This window comes from Neovison vison, chromosome 3, assembly GCF_020171115.1.
Source record: "Neovison vison isolate M4711 chromosome 3, ASM_NN_V1, whole genome shotgun sequence".
In the NCBI taxonomy this organism is placed as follows: Eukaryota; Metazoa; Chordata; class Mammalia; order Carnivora; family Mustelidae; genus Neogale; species Neogale vison.
Genome location: NC_058093.1, coordinates 206,303,909 through 206,330,177, shown reverse-complemented (window position 1 = coordinate 206,330,177; position 26,269 = coordinate 206,303,909).

Sequence of the window (26,269 nt, the reverse complement as noted above, 5' to 3'; positions counted from 1 at the left end):
AGGGCAAGTGGGAGGCGCTCACTCAGTCTTATTTCTCTGGGTGTTGTGTCCACAATGGCCGCTTAATGCAGGGGTTGCCTCATGGGCTGTGGAAGGGTCTCCCTCTCTGGGGATTGGCCAAGCTCCCAAGTGTTTGGGGTCATTCTGTGGGAAGGGAAGAGTAGTGTTTTCTGCCACAGGTGTACCCCCAGTAGAGGGATTCTAGAGCAGAGCAGTGGGTACTGACAACTGGAAAACCCACCATCTGGTTAAGCCTGGGTGCCTATGGGCATGGCAAGCCCCATATGCAGGCTCTTGGTCCAGCCACTGAGAGGCGTTACTTGAATAAGGGACTCACGCTGAGGGTCACAATGCGTGTTTGTGCCCAAGGCGGCCCTCAAGCATGGCCGTGGCCTCGTGGACCATGCAGGTTTCTCCTACAATGAAGGTTTGACTCACTGCCAACAGCAAGGTTTCTTGCTATGGGGAAGGAGTTCTGATTGTGCATCAGGTTCCCCACCCTCCCCGTGTAGGGATTGGAGATAAGGTCTGGGTTCCGATGCCTGAAAACCCAGGTTGAGAAGGGATGATGGTCTAAGGCCGTGGCGGGTCCAATATGCTGGGTGTGCAGCCAGCTGTCTCGGGGTCTGTTGGAAGTTCTGGGCTCAGGCTATGTAAGACAGAGCCTTAGTGCTTAGGGTAGCCTATGCAACTGGGGAGTTGCCGAGGGCCAAGCAGTTTGATCCACATTTGGGGTTTCTGGGCAATGGAATAGACAATGTTTTTCTTCTGGGGAGCAGGCAGAGTGCTTCTTTGTGGCCCCAGAATTCCAAATAGGGCTTGTGGGCCAGGAGTATGAGGACGGAAGTCTGAAAACACAAGCTAGGGTGAGGTTTGGGGCCAAAGGCACGGCAGGCCCACTCTGTAGAGGCTGTATCCAGATCTCCTGCATCTGGATTCAGAGAGATAACCAGACGTTGGATGATGCTAGAGTTTGTGTCCATCATGGCCCCTTCATGAAGCAGGGGCTTCATGAGGCCAAGGTGGTTTTCCCACACTGAGTTTGTGAATTGCTCCAAACCACAAGGTTTCCTACTGCAGGACAGTCGAGTCCTTTAGGACGGCTCCAGGAAGTCCCATATGGAAGGACTGGAGAGCAGGGTTCGAAGGATGGATTCCTGTACAGCATACCTCACATTCCCATTGACTATTTGAGACAAGACATGTGTGAACTGCTGGCTCTGGGGCGAGCTACCCAGGAGGCTGAGTTGAAATAGACTCTCCTGAGGATGGTCATAATGTGGGTTTGTGTCCATGGAGACCTTAGAATGTGCTGGTGTTTCAGGGGCCGTACAGAAATCGCCTACCTGAAGGGTTTGATACAGTTCCCATAAGAAAGCTACCCATGTGGAGATGAGAGAGGTTCTGTTTGGTGCCACAGAAATGACCCATACGCTGTTCTTCGAACCCAGGCCTCTGAGGAGTGACACCTGGAAAGCAAAGCAAGAGTTCAGATTAAGCCTAGGGGCCTGTCCGGTTCAATTTCTTTCTCTGTGGACATCTGTCTGCATTTCTTCATGGATGTAGTTGCTCAGCTTGTGTCAGAATGTCCCTGCTTGTCCAGGGCAGCTTACAGTAGTGGGATATCCCTAGGGGCCAATCCAGTTCAATATTCTTCTATGGGGGTATCTGTCTACAGGTCTGAGTGGAGGTAGTTGCTCAGCTGTTGTCAGAATGCCCCTCCCTGTTTGTCCTGGGCAGTCTACACTATTGGGGTCACCTCGGTGACTTTGGAGGTTTCTCTTTATTTGCAAGGTTGTGGCCAGTGGAATTCCTGTTGAAAGGCAAGGCACAATTTTGAGGTGTGGCTCCAAGGGGCCAAGTGTGGAAGGTGTGTGGGTCAGGGATGTGGGGACAGAAGTCTGAAAACACAAACTTGGCTTAGGTTTGGGGACATAGGTATGGCAGGCCCGATCTACAGACATTGAGGCGAACTCTTCTGGATGTGAACAAATGTCGAGTGTGAAGTGCTTGCTCAGGCTTTTGTCTCTGGATTTTGTGTCAACGATGGACGTGGAATGTTGGGGAGGCCTCATGGTCCATGGACGAGTCTTCCTCTCTGTGGATTTGGACCGTTCCCAAGAGTTTTGGGTCAATCTGTGGGATTGGATGAGTCACTTCTGTTTTATTACCTCAGGTGTCCCACCAAAAGAGGGATTCCAGAGCAGAACCCTGGTGACGGGCGACTGGACAACCCGAAATCTGCTTAAAATTGGGGCCTAGGTGGATGGCAAGTCCAATATGCCATATTTTGGCCCAGCCACTAAAAGGCCTAACTTGAGCACAGGCCACACGCTGAGGGTCCCAATGCGTGTTTGTGCCCTCGTGGCACTCAAGCAACCAAGCCTAAGGAAACCCCCATATGCTGATACTGGAAACCAGGCCTCTGAGGAGAGATACCTGGAAACCAAAGCAATGGATCTGATTAGGGCCTAGGAGTCTGTCCGGTTCAATCTTCTTCTCTGGGGACATCTATCTACGATTTGAGTGGAGGTAGATGCTCAGCTGGTGTCAGACTGCCCTTGTTTGTCCTGGGCGGACTACATTATTGGGATGGCCTCGGGGACTTTGGAGGTTTCTCCTAATTTGTAAGATTGTGTACAATGGAATGGGCAGAATTCCTGTGGAGTGGGCCGGCACAGACCTGATGTGTGGCTCCAGGAGCCCCAGCCTGGAGGGTGTGTGGGTCAGGACTGTGGGGACAGAAGTCTGAAAACACAAACTCGGCTAAGATTTGGGGACGTAGGTATGGCAGGCCCAATATAAAGACCGTGAGGAGATCTCTTCGGGATATGAAGAAAGAGCGAGTGTGAGGCGCTTATTCAGGCTTTTGTCTCTGCATTACGTGTCAACAATGACTGGAATGTTGGGGAGGCCTCATGGGCCAAGGACGAGTCTTCCTCTCTGTGGATGTGGCCCGATCCCAATTGTTATGGGTCAATCTGTGGGATGGGAGGAGTAATTTCAGTTTTGTTACCTCAGGCATCGGAGGCATCGTTGGCAGGCAGAGTGTTGCATTATAGTTCAGAAATTGCCAAACTGGAGGGCTTGTGGGCCAGAAGTGTGAGGACAGAAGTCTGAGAACACAAGCTAGGCTTAGGTTTCTGGGCGAGGGCACGGCAGGCACACTCTGCAGAGCTGAATTGAGATCTTGTGCATCTGAAGTCAGGGCAAAGATCAGACGATCTCTCAGTTTGGAGTTTCTGTCCCTGTAGGCCCCTTCATGAAGGGTGGGGGATCACGAGGCCATGGAGGTTTCCCCACCATGGGAGTTGTGAGATGCTCTAAGCTGCAAAGATTCTTCTGCAAGACCACTGAGACCTGTTGGTTCACTCCAGGACTTCCCATATGGAACAATTCCGAGCAGGGTTCTAAGGATGGATGACTTGGCAGTCCGCCTCTCATTCCAATGGTCTCCTAGCAAAAAGACAGTTTAGATCTCCTGGATCTGGGGGAGCAACCGAGGGGGTGAGTTGAAATGGACTCTCCTGCGGATGGGTTCTAATGTAGGTTTGTGTCCATGGAGACCTTGGAATGAGGCGATGGAACCGATGCCCTGAAGGGTTCTCCTAACCAGAGGCTTTGACACAGCTCCAATGTGCAAGTTTTCCATTTGGAGACGAGATTTGTTCTGATGGATGCCTCAAGAAACAGCCATATGCTGGTATTGGAATCCAGGCCTCTGAGGAGATATGCCTGGAAACCAAAGCAATGGATCCGATTAGGGCCTAGGGGCCAGTTGTTTCCAATTTACCTCTGGGGACATCTGTCTACGGGTCTGAGTGCAGGCAGGTGCTCAGATGAGCTCAGATTGCCCTGTTTGTCCTGGGCAGCCAACACTATTGGGATTGCCTCGGGGACTTTGGAGGTTTATCCTATTTTTAGGGTTGTGGTCAATGGAATGGACATAATTCCCTTGGAGAGGGCAGGTGCAGTCCTCAGGTTTGGCTCCTGGGGCCTGAGCCTGTAGGGTTGTGGGGACAGTTGTCTAAAAACACAAACTCGGGTTAGGTTTCCGGCTGTAGGTATGGCAGGACTGATCTACAGACTGTGAGGAGAACTCTTTGGGATAAGAACAAAGGGCGAGAGTGAGGTGTTTGCTCAGGTTTTTGTCTCTGGATATTGTGTCACCAATGGCTGTGGAATGTCCAGGTGACCTCATGGACAATGGATGAGTCTGCCTCTATGGGGATTTGGCCCGATCCCAAGAGTTTGGGGTCATTCTGTGGGATGGGAGGAGTCCGTTTTTTTGTTTTTTGTTTTTTGTTTTTTGTTTTTGTTTTTGTTTTTGTTTTTGTTTTTGTTTTTACCTCAGGTGTCCCACCAAAAGAGGGATTTCAGAACAGAGCCCTGGGTGCTCGCTTAGGCAGCACATATACTAAAATCAGAACAGAGCCCTGGGGAAGGGCGACTGGACATCCAGAAATCTGATTAAATTTGGGGCCTAGGTCCATGGCAAACCCATTATGACGTCTAATGGTACAGCCACTGAGAGGACTTACTAGAGGACAGGACTCCTGCTAGGGTCACAATGTGTGTTTATGCCCTCGCAGCACTCAAGCATGGGCGGGACCTCATGGTGTACGCTGGTTTCCCCTACACTGAACGCTGGACAACATGCCAACCAAAAGGTTTCTTGCCATGGGGAAAGAGCAGTTCTGATTTCTGCATCACATTCACCCCTTGACAGGCTTTGGAGGTAAGGTCTAAGTTCTGAAGCCTGAAAAGCTAGGTTGGGAAGAGATGACAAGCAAAAGCCATGATGGGTCCGATGTACTCAGTGTGCGGACAGCTGGATGGGTGTTGGGCAGGAGTTGGGCACAGGCTGTGCCAGACAGTGTATTAGTGCCCAGGTTAGACTATATAATTTTGGTACAGTAGAGTGCCGTGTAGGGCTATCCTTATTAGGGGTGTCTGGTAAGCTCCACTAGGCAACATTTTTCTTCTGGAGGGCAGGCTGAGTGCTTTATTGTGGGTCCGGAATTGCCAGACTTGAGGGTTTTGGGGCCAGGAGTGTGAGGATGGAAGTCTGAAAACACAAGCTAAACTTAGGTTTCAGGGCAAGGGCAAGGCAGGCACACTCTGCAGAGCTGAATTGAGATCTTGCGCATCTGAAGTGAGGGCGAGCATCAGACATTGGCTCAGTTCGGAGTTCCTGTCCATGATTTCCCCTTCATAAAGGGGGGGGGGCATCACAAAGTCATCAACCTTTTCCCACGTTGGGAGTTGTGAGAAAGGCAAAATGCAAGGATTCCTTCTGCAGAACATTTGAGACCTGTTGGATGGTTCCATGATGCCCCATACAGAATGACGCCACAGCAGGGTTCTAAGGATGGATTCTAAGGGTTCTAAGGCGGGCCTGGGCAGCCCGCCTTGCATTCCAATTGTCTCCTAGCGACAAGACAAGTTCGATCTGCTGGCTCTAGGGGAACAACCAAGGGATCTGAGTTGAAATGGACTCTCCTGCGGATGGGTCCTAATGTGGGTTTGTGTCCATGGAGAACTTGGAATGGGGTGGTGGCACCGGAGACCTGAAGGAGTCTCCTAACCGGAGATTTTGAGACAGCTCCAAAGAGCAAGATTCCCATGTGGAGACAAGGTTTGTTCTAATTGGTGCCTCAGGAAACCCCCACATGCTGGTATTGGACACGAGGCCTCTGAGGAGAGATACCTGGAAACCAGAGCAATGGATCCGATTAGGGCCTCGGTGCCTGACCTGTTCAATCTTCTTCTCTGGCGACATCTGTCTATGGTATGACTGGAGGCAGTTACTCAGCTGGTGTCAGACCTCCCCTGTTTGTCCGGGCAGCCTACACTATTGAGATGGCCATGGGGACTTTGGAGGTTTCTCCTAATTTGTACGATTATGGACAATGGAATGGGCAGAATTCCCGTGGAGTGGGTAGGCACAGACCTGATGTGTGGCTCCAGGGGCCCCAGCCTGGAGGGTGTTTGGGCCAGGACTGTGGGGTCAGATGTCTGAAAACACAAACTCGGCTTAGTTTGGGGATGTAGGTATTGCAGGCCCGATCTACAGACCGTGAGGAGAACTCTTTGGGATATGAAGAAACAGCGGGTGTGAGGCACTTGCTCAGGCTTTTGTTTCTGGATTTAGTGTCAACGATGGCCGTGGAATGTCGGGGAGGCCTCATGAGCCATGGACGAGTCTTCCTCTCTGTGGTTTGGCCCGATCCCAATTGTATTGGGTCAATCTGTGGGATGGGAGGAGTCCTTTCAGTTTTGTTACCTCAGGTGTCCCACCAAAAGCAGGATTCCAGAGCAGAGCCCTGGGGAAGGGTGACTGGACAACCAGAAATCTGGTTAAAAATTGGAACCTATGGGCATGGCAAGCTCAATATGCCTTCTAATGGTCCAGCCACTGAGAGGCCTTACTTGAGGACAGAATTCACACTGAGGGTCACAATGTGTGTTTATGCCTTCATGGCATGCAAGCATGGACAGGGACTCATGGTGCACACTACTTTCTCCTACACTGAATGTTGGACAACATGCCAACCACATGTATTCTTGCCATGGGGAAGTAGTAGTTCTGATTTATGCATCTCATTCACCCCTGGGCAGTGACTGGAGATAATGTCTAGGTTCTGAAGCCTGAATACCGAGGTTGGGAAGAGATGATGACCTAAGGCCATGGTGCATCCATGGGTTCAGTGTGCCACCAGCTGGCTGGCTGTGGGTCTGGAAGTCTAGGCTCAGACTGTGTCAGAAAGGGCATTAGTGCCCAGGGCAGCCTGTATAATTGGGGTACAGTGAAGTGGCATGCAGGTTGATCCTCATTTGTGGTTTCTGGGTAGCCCTAGAGGGCAATGTTTTTCTTCTGGAGGGAAGCCAGGGTGCTGCATTGTAGTTCTGGAATTGCCAACCTGGAGGGCTTGTGGGCCAGGAGTGTGAGGATGGAAATCTGAGAACACAAGCTAGGCTTAGGTTTCCGGGTGAGGGCACGGCAGACACACTCTGTAGAGCAGAATCGAGATCTCATGCACCTGAAGTCAGGGCGAGGATCAGATGATCTCTCAGTTTGGAGTTTCTGTCCCTGATGGACCCGTCATGATGGTGGGGGGAGGAATCACGAGGCTATGGAGGTTTTCCCACGATGGGAGTTGTGAGATGCTCCAAACCGCAAAGATTCTTCTGCAGTACCATTGAGACCTGTTGGCTTGCTCCAGGAATTCCCATGCAGAACGATTCTGAGCAGGGTTCTAAGGATGGATGACTTGGCAGCCCACCTCTCATTCCAATGGTCTCCTAGCAACAAGACAGTTTAGATCTCCTGGATCTGGGGGAGCAACCAAGGAGGTTAGTTGAAATGGACTCTCCTGTGGATGGGTCCGAATGTGGGTTTGTGTCCACGGAGACCTTGGAATGAGGCAGTGGAACCGGGGCCCTGAAGGTTTTCCCTAACCAGAGGCTTTGACACAGCTCCAATGCACAAGTTTCCCATGTGGAGACGAGATTTGTTCTGATGGGTGCCTCAAGAAACAGTCATATGTTGGTATTGGAATCCAGGCCTCTGAGGAGATATGCCTGTAAACCAAAACAATGGATCTGATTAGGAATCGTAACTAGGGGCCAGTTCATTCCAATTTACCTCTGGGGACATCTGTCTAGGGGTGTGAGTGCAGACAGGTGCTCAGATGGGCTCAGATTGCCCTTGTTTCTCCTGGGCAGCCACCACTATTGGGATGGCCTTGGGGACTTTGGAGGTTTATCCTATTTTTAGGGTTGTGGCCAATGGAATGGGCATAATTCCCTTGGAGAGGGCAGGTACAGTCCTCAGGTTTGGATCCTGGGGCCTGAGCCTATAGGGTCTGTGGGCCAGGGCTGTGGGGAGAGAAGTCTGAAAACACAAACTTGGCTTAAGTTTGTGGACGTAGGTATGGCAGGTGAAATCTACAGACCGTGAGGAGAACTCTTTGGGATATGAACAAAGGGCGAGAGTGAGGCGCTTGCTCAGGCTTCTGTCTCTGGATTTTGTGTAACTGATGGATATGGAAAGTCGAGGTGGCCTCATGGGCCATTGATGAGTCTCCATCTTGGGGATTTGGTCCGATATCAGGAGTTTGGGGGTGATTCTCTGGGATGGGAGGAGTCCATTCTATTTCCTTACCTCTGGTGTCTCACCAAAAGAGGGATTCCAGAGCATAGCCCTGGGGAGAGGCGAATGGACAACCCGACCTCTGATTAAGAATGGGGGCCTAGGGGCATGGCAAGCTCCATATACAGGCTCTTGGTCCAGACACTGACAGGCCTTACTTGAGGACAGGACTCACGCTGAGGGTCACAATGTGTGTTTGTGCCCAATGCAGCTCTCAAGCATGGGTAGGGCCTCATGGGCCATGCTGGTTTCTCCTACATTGATCGTTGGAAAACGTGCCAACCACTAAGATTCTTGCCACAGGGAAGGAGGAGTTCTGATTTCTGCATCACGTTCACCCCTGGGCCTTGATTGGAGTTAAGGTCTAGGTTCTGAAGCCTGAAAAGCTAGGTTGGGAAGAGATGTCGACCTAAGGCCATGGCGGGTCCGATGTGCTCAGTGTGTTGTCAGCTGTCCGGGTGTCAGTCTGGAGGCCTGGGTTCAGGCTGTGTCATACAGGGCATTAGTGCTCAGCTGGACTGTATAATTGGGGTACTGTCGAGTGGCGTGCAGGCTGATCCTCATTGGGGTTTCTGGCAGCCCCAAAGAGCAACATTTATCTTTTGGAGCACAGGCAGAATGCAGCATTGTGTCTCTGTAATTGCCATCCTGAGGGCTTGTGGGCCAAGAGTGTGAGGATGGAAGTCTGAGAACACAAGGTAGGCATAGGTTTCGGGGCGAGGGAACAGCAGGCACACTCTGCAGAGCTTAATCCAGATTTCGTGCATCTGAAGTCTGGGCAAGGATCAGACGTTGGCTCAGGTTGGAGTTTCTGTCCATGATGGCCCCTTCATGAAGGGGGCGGGGCATCCCGAGGCCATGGAAGTTTTTCCACGATGGGATTTGTGAGATTCTCCAAACCACAAGGATTCCTTCTGTGGGACCATTGAGACCGGTTGGATGGCTCCAGGACATCCCATAGGGATGACTCCCGAGCTGGGTTCTAAGAATGGATGCCGGGGATGCCTTCCTAGCATTCCAATTGTCTCCTTGCAATAATACAGGTTCAATCTTCTGGCCCTGCGGGAGCAACCAAGGATGCTGAGCTGAAATGGGCTCTCCTTCTCATGGGTCATAATGTGGGTTTTTGTCGATGGGGAACTTGGAATGGGGCCATGGCACCAGGGTCCTGAATTTTTCTACTAACCAGAGGTTTTGACACAGCTCCCACATGCAAGTTTCCCATATGGCGACGATATTTGTTACGGGTGCCTCAGTAAAGCCCCATATGCGGGTATTGGAAATTGGGCCTCTGAGGAGAGATGGCTGGAAAAAAAAAAAGCAATGGCTCTGATGAGGTCATAGTGGCCTGTCCAGTACAACTTTCTTCTCTGGGGACATCTGTCTCCAGGTCTGAGTGGGGGTAGTTGCTCAGCTGGTGGCAGATAGCCCCTGTTTGTCCCGGGCAGCCTACACTCTTAGGATAGCCTTGGGGACGTTGGAGGTTTCTCCTAATTTGTTTTGATTGGTGCCACCCCGACATTCCATGGCCATTGTTGACACAGAATCCAGAAAAATACCTGAGCAAGCGCCTCACACTCGTCATTTCTTCATATCCCGAAGAGTTCTCTTGATCTGTACATCGGGCCTGCCATACCTACTTCCCCAAACCTAAGCCAAGTTGCTGTTTTCAGACTTCTGTCCCCACAGCCCTGGCCCACACACCCTACAGACTGGGGCCCCTCAAGCCACACCTCAGGACTGTGACTGCCCTCTCAAAGGGAATTCTGCCCATTCCATTGGCCACAACTGTACAAATTAGGAGAACCTCCAAAGTCCCTGGGGCCATCCCAATAGTGTAGGCCGCCCGGGACAAACAGGGCCGATCTGACACCAGCTGAGCAACTAGCTCCACACAAACCCAGAGACAGATGTCCAGAGAGAAGAAGATTGAAATGGACAGGCCCCCAGGCCTTAATCAGATGCATTGCTTTGGTATCCAGGCATCTCTCCTCAGGGGCCTGGTTTCCAATACCAGCATATGGGGGTTTTCAGATGCACCCATCGGAACAAATCTCGTCTCCACATTGGAAACATACTCATTGGAGCTCTGTCAAAACCTCTGGTTGGGAAAATCCTTCAGGGTCCCGGATCCACCGCCGATTCCTAGGTCTACATGGACACAAATGCACAATATGACCCATCCTCAGGAGAGTCCATTTCAACTCACCCCCCTCGGTTTCTCCCCCAGAGCCAGCAGATTGAACCTGCCTTGTCGCTAGGAAATAATTGGAATGTGAGGCAGGCATACCACACATCCATCCTTAGAATCCTGCTCTGGAGTTGTTCCATATGGGACCTCTGGAAGGCATCCAACAATTCTCAAGGGTTCTACAGAATGAACCGTTGATGTTTGTAGCATCTCACAAACCCATCGTGGGAATACCTACATGGACTCTTGAGAAGCTCCCCTTCATGAAGAGGCCATCATGTACAAAACTCCAATCTGAGCCAAAGACTGATCCACGCCCTGAGTTCAGATGCACAAGATCTCGATTCAGCTCTGCAGATTGTTCCTTCTGTGCCTTTGCCCCGAAACCTAAGCCTAACTTGTGTTCTCAGACTTCCGTCCTCACAATCCTGGCCCACAGGCCCTCCAGTTTTGGAATTCCAGAGCCACAGTGCAGTACTCTGCCTGTCCCCCAGTAGAAAAAACGTTGCCCTATGGGGCTAAACAGAAACCCCAAATGAGAATCAACCTACACGCCACTCGACTGAACCCCAATTATACAGTCTATGCTGGGCAATAATGCACTGTCTGACAAACCCTGTGTCTGGACCTCCCGACCGACACCCAGACAGCTGACCGCACACTGAGCACATCTGACCCAACCATGGCCTTATATCATCATCTCTTCCCAACCTCGGTTTTCAGGCTTCAGAACCTAGACCTTATCTCTAATCACTGCCCAGGGTTGAACATGATGCAGAAAACAGAACCCCTCCTTCCTCATGGCAAGAATCCATGTGGTTAGCATGTTGTTGAAAGTTCAGATTAGGAGAAACCAACATGACCCATGAGACCCCACTTATGCTTGAGGGCCAGGTTGGGCACAAACTCACACTGTGACACTCAGAGTGAGCCCTGTCCTCAACTAAGACCTCTCAATAGCTGGACCAGGAGCCAGCATACAGGTCTTGCCATGTCCCTAGGCCCCCATTCTAAAGCAACGGTAGGGTGTTCCAGTCACCCATCCCCAGGGCTCTCCTCTGGAGTCCGTCTTTTGGTGGCACACTTGAGGTAAAAATAACAGAAAGGACTCCTCCCATCCTAAAGAATGACAACTAACTCTTGGGATCAGACCAAATCACCAGAGAGGGATACAGGAACATGGCCAATGCAGCCACCTCGACATTCAACGGCTATCGTTGACACAAAATCCAGAGACAAAAGCTGGAGGAAGCGCTTCACATTCATCCTTTGTTCATATCACGAAGAGTTCTCCTCACCGTCTGTAGATCAAGCCTGCCATACCTACGTCCCCAAACCTAAGCCAAGTTTGTGTTTTCAGACTTCTGTCCCCACAGTCCTTGCCCGCACACCCTCCAGGATGGAGCCGCTGGGGCCACACCCCATGTCTGTGCCTGCCCTCTCAAAGGAAATTCTGCCCATTTCATTGGCCCCAACACTACAGATGAGGAGAAGCCTCTAAAGACTCCGAGGCCATCCCAATACTGTGGGCTGCCCGGGACAAACAGGGGCGATCTGACACAAGCTTAGCAACCACCTCCACTCGGACCTGTAGACAGATGTCCCCAGAGAAGATTGAACCATACATGCCCTTAGGCCCTAATAGGATCCATTTCTTTGGTTTCCAGCCATCTCTCCACAGAACCTGGTTTCCCATACCAGCATACGGGGATTTCCTGAGGTACCAATCAGAAAAAAATGTCCTCTGCAAATGGGAAACTTGCTCTTTGGAGCTGTGTCAAAACCTCCACTTAGGAGAATCCATCAAGGTCCCATAGTCACCACCCCATTCCAAGGTCTCCAAGGACACAAACCCACATTATGACCCATCCTCTGGAGAGTCCATTTCAACTCAGCCCACTCAGTGCTCCCCCACAGCCAGCAGATCGAACCTACCTTGTCACTAGGAGATAATTGGAATGTGAGACGGACTGCCCATGCATCCATCCTTAGATCCTTGCTCTGGAATCATTCTGTTTGGGACATCCTGGATCCATCCAACAGTTCTCAACAGTCCCACAGAAGCAATTCTTGCGGTTTAGAGCATCTCACAAGTCCCATCATGGGAATACTTCTGTGGCTTCGTGAGATCCTCCCCTTCATGAATGGGCCGTCATGGAGGGAAACTCCAACCTGAGCCAACGTCTGATCCTCGCCCTGACTTCAGATGCACGAGATCTTGATTCACCTCTGCAGAGTGTGCCTGCCATGCCCTCTCTCCAAAACCTAAGCCTAGCTTGTATTCTCAGACTTCTGTCCTCACACTCCTGGCCCACAAGACGTCCAGTTTGGGAATTCTGAAACCACACTGCAGCACTCTGCCTGCCCTCCAGAAGAAAAACGTTGCCATCTGGGGCTACCCAGAAACCCCAAACGAGGAACAACTTGCACTCTACTCGACTGTACCCCGATTTTACAGTCTACCCTGGGCACTAATGCCCAGTCTGACACAGTCTGAGCCCAGACCTCCTGACTGAATCCTAGACAGCTGGCCGCACACTGAGCACATCGGACCCACCAAGGCCTTAGGTCGTCATCTTTTCCCAACCTCGGATTTCTGTCATCAGAACCTAGACCTTATCTCCAATCACTTTTCAGGGGTGAACGTGATGCAGATATTAGTACTATGCTTTCCCCATGGCCAGAAACTTTGTGATTGGCATATTGTCCAAGGATCAGTGTGGGAGAAAGCATCGTGGCTCATAAGGCCCCGCCCATGCTTGAGTGCCACGTTTGGCACAAACAAGAACTGTAACCCTCAGCATGATCCCTTTCCTCAAGTAAGACCACTCAGTGGCTGGAACAAGAGCCGGAATATGGCGCTTCCATGCCCCTATGCCCCCAATCTTAACCAGAGTTTGGTTTGTCCAGTCTCCTCTCCCCCGAGCTCTGTTCTGGAATCCCTCTTTTGGTGGGACACCTGAGGTATAAAAACAGAAAGGACTTTTCCCATCCCACAGAATGAACCCAAGCTCTTGGGATACAGGCAAATTTTTAGAGAGGGAGACACGTCCATGGCCCATGAGGCCACACCGACATTCCACAGCCATCGTTGACACAAAATCCAGACAAAAGCCTCAGCAAGCACCTCACACTCGCTCTTTGTTCATATCCCGAAGAGTTTTTCTCATGGTCTGTAGATCAGGCCTCCCATACCTTCGTCCCCAAACCTAATCTGAGTTTGTGTTTTCAGGCTTCTGTCACCACAGCTCTGGCGCACATGCCCTCTAGGCTGGGGTCTCTGGAGCCAGAACTCAGGACTGTACCTGCCCGCTCCAAGGGAATTCTGCCCATTCCATTGGCCACAACTGTGCAAATTAGAGGAACCTCCAAAATCCCCAAAATTATCCCAATGGTGTAGGTCACCCGGGACTAACAGGGACGATCTGCCACCAGCTGAACAACTACCTCGACTCAGAACCGTAGGCAGATATCCCCAGAGAAAAAAACTTAACCCGACAGGCCCCAGGCCCCAATCAGATCCATTGCTTTGGTTTCTAATCATCTCTCCCCAGAGGCCTGGTTTCCAATACCAACATGTGGGGTTTCTTGAGGCACTGATCAGAACAAATGTCATCTCCACATGTTAAACGTGCTCTTAGGAGCTGTGTCAAAACGTCAAGTTAGGAGAATCTTTCAGGGCCCCGATGCCACCGCCCCATTCCAAGGTCTCCATGGACAAAAACCCACATGATGACCCATCCGTAGGAGGGTCCATTTCGACTCAGCCCCCTTGGGTGCTCCCCCACACCCAGCAGATCGAACATATCTTTCTGCTAGGAGAAAATTGGAATGTGAGGCATTCTTCCCAGGCATCCATCTATAGAACACTTCTCTGGAGTCGTTTCTTTTGGGACATCCTGGAGCCATCCAACAGGTCTCAACTGTACCACAGAAGGAATCCTTGCAGTTTGGAGCATCTCACAATAGCCATCATGGAAAAACTTCAATGGCCTCCTGATGCACCGCCCCCTTCATGAAGGGGCCATCATGGCCAGAAACTCCAACGTGAGCCAACGTCTGATCCTCGCTCTGATACCAGATGCACGAGATATCAACCCAGGTCTGCATAGTGTGCCTGCCCTACCCTTGCCCCGAAACCTAAGACTAGCTTGTGCTCTCAGATTTTCGTTCTCACACTCCTGGCCAAAAAGCCCTCCACTTTGGGAATTTTGGAGACACAATGCAGCACTCTGCCTGCCCTCCTAAAGAAAAAAGTTGCCCTATGGGGCTACCCAGAAAAATCAAATGAGGATCAAACTGCAGGCCACTCAACTGTACCCCAATTATACAGCCTACCCTGGGCCCTAATGCCCTGTCTCACACAGCCTGAGCCCAGACCTCCCAAGCGACACCCAGACATCTGGCTGCACACTGAGCACATGGCACCCGCCATGTCCTTAGGTCGTCATCTCTTCCCTCCCTTGGTTTTCAGGTGTCAGAACCTAGACCTTATCTCCGATCAGTGCCCAGTGGTGAACGTGATGCAGAAATCAGAACTCCTCCTTTCCCATGGCAAGAAACCTTGTGGTTGGCATGTTGTCCAACATTCAGTGTAGGAGAAAACACTGTGGACAATGAGGAACCACCCATGCTTGAGGGCCACGTTCGACACAAACACGCATTGTGACCCTAAGATTGAGCCCTGTCCTCAAGTAAGGCCGCTCAGTGACAGGAACAAGAGCCCGCATATGGGGCTTGCAATGCCCCAAGGCCCCCAATCTTAACCAGAGGTCGAGTTTTCCAGTCGCCCCTCCCCATGGCTCGGCTCTGGAATCCCTTTTTTGGTGGGACACCTTAGGTTAAAAAAACAAAACAAAACAGAAACCATTCCCCCATCCCAGAGAATGACCCCTGTCTCTTGTGATTGGGCCAAATCCCCTGAGAGGAGACTTGTCCATGGCCCCTTATGCCACCCCGACATTCCATGGCTATTTTTGACACTAAATCCAGAGACAAAAGCCTGAGCAAGCGCCTTACACTCGCCTTTTCTTCATATCCTGAAGAGTTCTCCTCTTGGTCTGTATATCAGGCCGTCCATAACTTTGTCCCCAAACCTAAGCCAAGTTTGTTTTTTTAGACTTCTGTCCCCACATCCCTGGCCCACGCACAATCCTTGCTTGCGCCACTGGAGACACACATCAAGACTGTGTCTGCCCTCTCCAAGGGAATTGTGCCTATTCAATTGACCACAACCCTACGGGTTAGGAGAAACCTCTAAAGTCCCCATGGCCATCCCAATTGTGTAGGCACCCTGGTACAAACAGGTGAGATCTGCCACCAGCTGAGCAACTACCTTCACTCAGACATGGAGACAGATGTCCCCAGAGAAGAACATTAACCGGACCGGCCCCTAGGCCCTAATTGGATCCATTGGTTTGTTTTCCAGGCATCTCTCCCCAGAGGTCTGGTTTCCCATACCACCATATGGGGGTTTCCTGAGGCACCAATCAGAACAAATATCGTCCACAAATGGGAAACATGTTCTTTGGAACTGTATCAAAACTTCTGATTAGACCAATCCTTCAGGGCTCCAGTGCCACCACCCCATTCCAAGGTCTCCATGGACACAAACCCACATTATTATCCATCCGCAGGAGAGTCCATTTTAACTCAGCCCCCTCGGTTGCTCCCCCAGAGTCAGCAGATGGTGCCTGCCTTGTCGCTAGGAGACAATTGGAATGTGAGCGGGCTGCCCAGGCATTCATCCTTTGAACCCTGCTCTCCAGTCGTTTTATATGGGATGTCCCGGAGCCATCCAACAGGTCTCGACTGTCCCGCAGAAGGAATCCTTGCTGTTTGGAGCATCTCACAACTCTCATAATGGGAAAACCCCCATGGGCCCGTGATGCTCACCCCCCCTTTTCATGAAGGGGCCATAATGGACAGAAACTCCAACGTGAGCCAGCATCTGATCCTCCCGCTGAATTCAGATGCATGAGATCTCAATTCAGCTCTAAAGAGTGTGCCTGCCGTGCCCTCGCCCCGAAAACCAAGACTAGCTTGTTATCTCAGACTTCTGTTTTCATGCTCCTGGCCCACAAGCCCTCCAGTTTGGGAAATTCGGATTCACAATGTAGCACACTGCCTGCCCTTCAGAAGAAAAACGTTGCCCTTTAGGGATACCCAGAAACCCCAAATGAGGATAAAATTGCAGGCCACTTGACTATACCCCCATTATACAGCCTACCCTAAGGCCTAATGGCCTCTATGACACAGACTGAGCCCAGACCTCCTGATCAACACCCAGACGGCTGACCGCACACTGAGCACATCAGATCCGCCATGGCCTTAGGTCATCATCTCTTCCGAATCTTGGTTTTCAGGCTTCAGAACCTTGACCTTATCTCCATTCACTGTCCAGAGGTGAACGTGATGCAGAAATCAGAACTCCTCCTTCCCCGTACCCAGAATCCTTGTGGTTGGCACATTGTCCAATGTTCACTGTAGAAGAAACCAGAGAGCCCAGGTGGCCCCACCCATGCTTGAGGGTCGCGTTGGGCACAAACACGCATTGCGACCCTCAGTGTGTGCCCTGTCCTCAAGGAAGGCCTCTCAGTGGCTGGAACAAGAGCCCGCATATGGGGCTTGCCATGCCCCTAGGCCCCCATTCTAAACCAGAGGTCAGGTTGTCCAGTCGCCCCTCCCCAGTGCTCTCCTCTGGAATCAGTCTTTTGGTGGGACACTTGAGGTAAAAAAAAACAAACAAAACAAAACAAAACAAAACAAAACAAAAAAACAGAAAGGACACCTCCCATCCCAAAGAATGACCCCAAACTCTTGGAATCAGTCTAAATCCCCAGAGAGGGATACTCGTCCATGCCCGATGAAGCCACCTCGACATTCAATGGCTATCATTGAAGCAAAATCCAGAGAAAAAGCTTGAGGAAGCACCTCACATTCGCCCTTTGTTCATATCACGAAGAGTTCTCCTCAATGTCTGTAGATCGTGCCTGTCATACCTACATCCTCAAACTAAGCCGAGTTTGTGTTTTCAGACTTCTGTCCCCACAGCCCTAATCCAAACACCCTCCAGGATGGTGCCCCTGGAGCTACATTTCAGGACTGTTCCTACCCTCTCCATGGGAATTCTGCCCATTTCATTGGCCCTAACACTACAGATTCAGAGAAACCTTCAAAGACTCCCAGGCCATCCCAATAATGTGGGCCGCCCGGGACAAACATGGGCTATATGACACCAGCTGGGCAACTACCTCCACTCAGACCCGTAGACAGATGTCCCCAGAGAAGAAGATTCAACCGGACATGCACCTAGGCCCTAATTGGATCCATTGTTTTGTTTCCAGGCATCTCTCCTCAGAGTACTGGTTTCCAGTACCAGCATATGGGGGTTTCCTGAGGCACCGATCATAACAAATCTCATCACCACATGGGAAACTTGCTCAATGGAGATGTGTCAAAAACTCCAGTTAGGAGAATCCTTTAGTGCCCAGAGGCCACTGCCCCATTCTGTGAACAAAAACCCACATTATGACCGATCCTCCAGAGAGTCCATTTCAACTCAGCCCCCTTGGTTGCTCCCCCAGAGCCAGCAGATCGAACCTGTCATGTCAAGAGGATACAATTGGAATGCAAGGCAGGCTGCCCAGGCATCCATCCTTAGAACCCTGCTCTGAAGTCATTCCGGATAGGAGGTCTTGAGCCACCCAACAGGTCTAAATTGTACCGCAGAAGAAATCCCTGCCTGTGGTTCGGACTTCTCACAACTCCCATCAAAGGAAAATCTCCATGGACACATGATGAGCCCTCCCCGCTTCATGAAGGGGTCATCACGGACAGAAATCCAAACTATGCCAATGTCTGATCCTTGCCCTCACTTCAGATGCATGAGATCTCAATTTAGCTCTGCAGAGCATGGCTGCCATGCTCTTGCCCCGAAAACCTGGCCTAGCTTGTGTTCTCAGACTTACATCCTCACACTCCTGACCCACAAGCCCTCCAGTTTTGGAATTCCAGAGCTACAGCACTCTGCCTGCCCTCCAGAAGAGAAATGTTTCCCTATGGGGCTACCCAGAAACCCCAAATGAGGAACAACCTGTAGGCCACTCGATTGTACCCCAATTATTCAGTCTATGCTGGGCACTAATGTCCTGTCTGACACAACCTGAGCCCGGATCTCCCGACTGAAACAAGACACCTGGAGCCACACCTCAGGACTGTGCCTGACCTATCCAAGAAAATTCTGTCCATTCCATTGGCCACAACCTTACAGATTAGGAGAAACCTCCCAAGACCCTGAGACCATCCAAATAGTGTTGGCAGCCCGGGACAAACGGGGTGATCTGACACCAGCTGAGCAACGACTTCCACTTAGAACCATAGATGTTCCCAGAGAAGAAGATTGAAGCTGACTGGCCCGTAGGACCTAATCGGATCCATTGCTTTGGTTTCCAGGCATCTCTCCTCAGAGGTCTGGTTTCCAATACCATCTTATTGAGGTTCCTGAGGAATGAATCAGAACAAATCTCAACTCCACATGGGAAACTTGCCTTTGGAGCAGTCTCAAAAACTCTCATAAATCTCATAAAGATTCTATCAGGGCGCCTGTGCCACTGCCCCATTCCAAGTTCTCCATGGACACAAACCCACATTACGATTGATCCTCAGGAGAGTCCATTTCAACACAGCCCCTTTGGTTGCTCCCCAAGAACCTGCCTTGCTACTAGGAGACAAATGGAATGCGATTTGGGCTGCCCAGGCATCCATAGTTAGAACCCTGCTCTGGAGAAATTCCTTATGGGGCGTTCTGGACCATCCAAAATGTCTCGACTGTCCAGCAGAAGGAATCCTTGCAGTTTGGAGTATCACACAATCTCAACGTGGGAAAACCTCCATGGCCTCGTGATAACCCCCCACCTTCATGAAAGGGCCATGATGGATATAATCTCCATCCTGAGCCAACGTCTGATCCTCGCCCTGTCTTCAGATGCACAAAATCTCCATTCAGCTCTGCAGAGTCTGCCTGACATGCCCTCATCCCGAAACCTAAGCCTAGCTTGTGTTCTCAGAAACGTCCTCACATTTCTGGCCCACAAGCCCTCCAGTTGGGAATTCTGGAGACACAATGCAGCACTCTGCCTACCCTCCAGAAGAAAAACATTGCCCTGGAGGAGGAGTCAAGATGGCGGAGAAGTAGCAGGCTGAGACTACCTCAGCTAGCAGGAGATCAGCTAGAGAGCTTATCTAAAGATTGCAAACACCTGCAAATCCATCGGCAGATCGAAGAGAAGAAGAACAGCAATTCTAGAAACAGAAAAACAACCACTTTCTGAAAGGTAGGACTGGCGGAGAAGTGAATCCAAAGCGACGGGAAGATAGACCCCGGGGAGAGGGGCCGGCTCCCGGCAAGCGGTGGAGCAACGGAGCACAAAATCAGGACATTTAAAAGTCTGTTCCGCTGAGGGACATCGCTCCGGAGGCTAAACTGGGGCGAAGCCCACACGGGGTCAGCGTGACCTCAGGTCCCGTGGGGTCACAGAAGGATCGGGGGTGTCTGAGTGTCGCAGAGCTTGCGGATATTGGAACGGGAAAGCCGGCTGCAGAGACAGAGCCGACAGTAAGCTCACAGTAGGTAGGTGTAGAATCACTACACCAGGCCCCTCCCCCAGAAGATCAACAAGAAATCCTGCCAAGACCAAGTTCACCTACCAAGGAGTGCAGTTTCAATACCAAGGAGAGAGCAGCAGAATTCCAGAGGAGGAGAAAACAAACCACGGAACTCATGGCTTTCTGCCTGTGATTTTTTAGTCTTGCAGTTAATTTAATTTTTTTCTTTTTCATTTTTTATCTCTTCTTCTGCTAAAATTTTTTATAACTTTTACCCTTTTCTTTTTTAACGTTTTTAACTAGATTATCTAATATATATATTTTTTTCTTTTTTATACTTTTGTTTATTCATTTTCTTTTTTTTAATTCTTCTTTTTTCTGTTTTTCTTTCTTTGTTTTTGAACCTCTTTTTATCCCCAAATCAGAAGAGATCCTAATCTCTTCAATCTTTTTTTCTTAATTCTTTTTTAAATTCTTGATTGAATTTTTAATTCAATCTCTTTTTTTTAATTCTTTTCTTTCTTTCTTTTTGAACCTCTTTTCATCCCCAAATCAAAGAGATCACAATCAGAAGAGATTGGGAGATCCCAATCAGAGCAGATTGGGAGATCCCAATCAAAGGAGATCCCAATCAGAGGAGATCCCTCACCGAATCGTGAGGGGGGAGAAATCCCCCCTCGTGATTTGGGATCTCTTCTGATTAGGTTAAAGCATATTTTCCTGGGATTGTTGCCACCCTTTTAGTATTTTACTTGCTCTTTCATATACTCTTAGCTGGACAACATGACAAGGCGGAAAAATTCACAACAAAAAAAAGAACAAGAGGCAGTACCGAAGGCTAGGGACCTAATCAATACAGACATTGGTAATATGTAAGATCTAGAGTTCAAAATGACAATTCTCAAGGTTCTAGCCGGGCTTGAAAAAGGAATGGAAGATATTAGAGAAACCCTCTCCAGAGATATAAAAGCCCTTTCTGGAGAAATAAAAGAACTAAAATCTAACCAACTTGAAATCAAAAAAGCTATTGATGAAGTTCAATAAAAAAAATGGAGGCTCTCACTGCTAGGATAAATGAGGCAGAAGAAAGAATTAGCGATATAGAAGACCAAATGACAAAGAATAAAGAAGCTGAGCAAAAGAGGGACAAACAGCTACTGGACCATGAGGGGAGAATTCGAGAGATAAGTGACACCATAAGATGAAACAACATTAGAATAATTGGGATTCCAGAAGAAGAAGAAAGAGAGAGGGGAGCAGAAGGTATACTGGAGAGAATTATTGGGGAGAATTTCCACAATATGGCAAAGGGAACGAGCATCAAAATTCAGGAGGTTCAGAGAACGCCCCTCAAAATCAATAAGAATAGGCCCACACCCCGTCACCTAATAGTAAAATTTACAAGCCTAAGTGACAAAGAGAAAATCCTGAAAGCAGCCCGGGAAAAGAAGTCTGTAACATACAATTTAAAAAGTATTAGATTGGCAGCTGACTTATCCACAGAGACCTGGCAGGCCAGAAAGAACTGGCATGACAATTTCAGAGCACTATACGAGAAAAACATACAGCCAAGAATACTATATCCAGCTAGGCTATCATTGAAAATAGAAGGAGAGATTAAAAGCTTCCAGGAAAAACAAAAACTGAAAGAATTTGCAAACACCAAACCAGCTCTACAGGAAATACTGAAAGGGGTCCTCTAAGCAAAGAGAGAGCCTACAAGTGGTAGATCAGTAAGGAACAGAGACAATATACAGTAACAGTCACCTTACAGGCAATACAATGGCACTAAAATCATATCTCTCAATAGTTACCCTGAATGTTAATGGGCTAAATGTCCCAATCAAAAGAAACAGGGTATCAGAATGGATAAAAAAACAAAACCCATCTATATGTTGCCTCCAAGAAACTCATTTTAAACCCGAAGACACCTCCAGACTTAAAGTGAGGGGGTGGAAAAGAATTTACCAAGCTAATGGACATCAGAAAAAAGCAGGAGTGGCAATCCTTATATCAGATCAATTAGATTTTAAGCCAAAGACTATAATAAGAGATGAGGAAGGACACTATATCATACTCAAAGGGTCTGTCCAACAAGAAGATCTAACAATTTTAAATATCTATGCCCCCAATGTGGGCGCAGCCAACTATATAAACCAATTAATAACAAAATCAAAGAAACACATCAACAATAATACAATAATAGTAGGGGATTTTTACACTCCCCTCACTGAAATGGACAGATCATCCAAGCAAAAGATCAACAGGGAAATAAAGGCCTTAAATGATACACTGGATGAGATGGACATCACAGATATATTCAGAACATTTCATCCCAAAGCAACAGAATACACATTCTTCTCTAGTGCACATGGAACATTCTCCAGAATAGATCACATCCTCGGTCCTAAATTAGGACTCAACCGGTATCATAAGATTGGGATCAGTCCCTGCATATTTTCAGACCACAATGCTCTGAAGCTAGAACTCAACCACAAGAGGAAGTTTGGAAAGAACACAAATACATGGAGACTAAACAGCATCCTTCTAAAGAATGAATGGGTCAACTGGGAAATTAAAGAAGAATTGAAAAAAATCTTGGAAACAAATGATAATGAAAATACAATGGTTCAAAATCTGTGGGACACAACAAAGGCAGACCTGAGTGGAAAATATATAGCGGTACAAGCTTTTCTCAAGAAACAAGAAAGGTCTCAGGTACACAACCTAACCCTACACCTAAAGGAGCTGGAGAAAGAACAAGAAAGAAACCCTAAGCCCAGCAGGAGAAGAGAAATCATAAAGATCAGAGCAGAAATCAATGAAATAGAAACCAAAAAAAAACACAATAGAACAAATCAACCAAACTAGGAGCTGGTTCTTTGAAAGAATTAATAAAATTGATAAACCCTTGGCCAGACTTATCAAAAAGAAAAGAGAAAGGACTCAAATAAATAAAATCATGAATGAAAGAGAAGAGATCACAACTAACACCAAAGAAATACAAACTATTATAAGAACATACTATGAGCAACTCTACGCCAACAAATTTGACAATCTGGAAGAAATGGATGCATTCCTAGAAACATATAAACTACCAAAATTGAACCAGGAAGAAATAGAAAGCCTGAACAGACCCATAACCAGTAAGGAGATTGAAACAGTCATTAACAATCTCGAAACAAACAAAAGCCCAGGGCCAGATGGCTTCCCGGGGGAATTCTACCAAACATTTAAGGAAGAACTAATTCCTATTCTCCTGAAACTGTTCCAAAAAATAGAAATGGAAGGAAAACTCCCAAACTCATTTTATGAGGCCAGCATCACCTTGATCCCAAAACCAGACAAGGATCCCATCAAAAAAGAGAGCTATAGACCAACATCCTTGATGAACACAGATGCAAAAATTCTCACCAAAATTCTAGCTAATAGGATTCAACAGTACATTAAAAGGATTATTCACCACGACCAAGTGGGATTTATCCCAGGGCTGCAAGGTTGGTTCAACATCCGCAAATCAGTCAATGTGATACAACACATCAATAAAAGAAAGAACAAGAACCATATGATACTCTCAATAGATGCTGAAAAAGCATTTGACAAAGTAAAGCATCCCTTCCTGATCAAAACCCTTCAAAGTGTAGGGATAGAGGGCACATACCTCAATATCATCAAAGCCATCTATGAAAAACCCACTGCAAATATCATTCTCAATGGAGAAAAACTGAAAGCTTTTCCACTAAGGTCAGGAACACGGCAGGGATGTCCATTATCACCACTGCTATTCAACATAGTACTAGAAGTCCTAGCCTCAGCAATCAGACAACAAAAGGAAATTAAAGGCATCCAAATCAGCAAAGAAGAAGTCAATTATCACTCTTCACAGATGATATGATACTCTATGTGGAAAACCCAAAAGACTCCACTCCAAAACTGCTAGAACTTATACAGGAATTCAGTAAAGTGTCAGGATATAAGATCAATGCACAGGAATCAGTTGCATTTCTCTACACCAACAACAAGACAGAAGAAAGAGAAATTAAGGAGTCAATCCCATTTACAATTGCACCCCAAACCATAAGATACCTAGGAATAAACCTAACCAAAGAGGCTAAGAATCTATACTCAGAAAACTATAAAGTACTCATGAAAGAAATTGAGGAAGACACAAAGAAATGGAAAAATGTTCCATGCTCCTGGATTGGAAGAATAAATATTGTGAAAATGTCTATGCTACCTAAAGCAATCTACACATTTAATGCAATTCCTATCAAAGTACCATCCATCTTTTTCAAAGAAATGGAACAAATAATTTTAAAATTTATATGGAACCAGAAAAGACCTCAAATAGCCAAAGGGATATTGAAAAAGAAAGCCAAAGTTGGGGGCATCACAATTCCGGACTTCAAGCTTTATTACAAAGCTGTCATCATCAAGACAGCATGGTACTGGCACAAAAACAGACACATAGACCAATGGAACAGAATAGAGAGCCCAGAAATAGTCCTTCAACTCTATGGTCAGCTAATCTTCGACAAAGCAGGAAAGGATGTCCAATGGAAAAAAGACAGCCTCTTCAATAAATGGTGTTGGGAAAATTGGACAGCCACGTGCATAAAAATGAAATTGGACCATTTCCTTACACCACACACATAAATAGATTCAAAATGGATTAAGGAGCTCAATGTGAGAAAGGAATCCATCAAAATCCTTGAGGAGAACACAGGCAGCAACCTCTTCGACCTCAGCCGCAGCAACATCTTCCTAGGAACATCGCCAAAGGCAAGGGAAGCAAAGGCAAAAATGAACTCTTGGGATTTCATCAAAATCAAAAGCTTTTGCACAGCAAAGGAAGCAGTTAACAAAACCAAAAGACAACTGACAGAATGGGAGAAGATATTTGCAAACGACATATCAGATAAAGGACTAGTGTCCAAAATCTATAAAGAACTTAACAAACGCAACACCCAAAGAACAAATAATCCAATCAAGAAATGGGCAGATGACATGAACAGACGTTTCTGCAAAGAAGACATCCAGATGGCCAACAGACACATGAAAAAGTGCTCCATATCACTCGGCATCAGGGAAATACAAATCAAAACCACAATGAGATATCACCTCACACCAGTCAGAATGGCTAAAATCAACAAGTCAGGAAATGACCGATGCTGGCGAGGATGCGGAGAAAGGGGAACCCTCCTACACTGTTGGTGGGAATGCAAGCTGGTGCAACCACTCTGGAAAACAGCATGTTGTATTTTCAAAATGTTGAAAATAGAACTGCCCTATGACCCAGCAATTGCACTACTGGGAATTTACCCTAAAGATACAAACGTAGTGATCCAAAGGGGCACATGCACCCGAATGTTTATAGCAGCAATGTCCACAATAGCCAAACTATGGAAAGAACCTAGATGTCCATCAACAGATGAATGGATCAAGAAGATGTGGTATATATACACAATGGAATACTATGCAGCCATCAAAAGAAACGAAATCTTGCCATTTGCGACAACATGGATGGAACTAGAGCATATCATGCTTAGCGAAATAAGTCAAGCGGAGAAAGACAACTGTCATATGATCTCCCTGATATGAGGAAGTGGTGATGCAACATGGGGGCTTAAGTGGGTAGGAGAAGAATCCATGAAACAAGATGGAATAGGGAGGGAGACAAACCATAAGTGACTCTAATCTCACGAAACAAACTGTGGGGTGTTGCGGGAAGGGGGATGGGGTGAAGGAGGGTAGGGTTATGGACATTGGGGAGGGTATGTGCTTTTGGGTAAATTGGAAAGGGAGGTGAACCATGAGAGACTATGGACTCTGAAAAACAATCTGAGGGTTTTGAAGTGGCGGGAGAGTGGGAGGTTGGGGTACCAGGTGGTGGGTATTATAGAGGGCACAGCTTGCATGTTGCACTGGGTGTGGTGAAAAAATAATGAATACTGTTTTTCTGAAAATAAATAAATTGGAAAAAACTGGTTAAGGTTTTGGTATTACATGAAGAAGAGAGGAGATGTGTAGGGGATAGTGAATGGAAGGAAAAGTCTAAGAAGAGAATCTTCTGACTCAGGACCATTGACTCTGCTGTCTGCCTAGATGTAGGTGATCAGATTTTTTCAGACTGTGCATTTCCCTCTAGAGTGGCCGCTGACATAGGGGTGGTATCAGGGGCCTTGCTGCTTTCTCCTAATCTGGAAAGTTTGGGCAACTGTGACGGACACAGTTTCTTTGGAGATGGAAGACACAGTCCTGAGGTGTGGCTCCAGAGACCCTATCCTGGAGGGCAAGAGACCCATGGTTTTGGGATG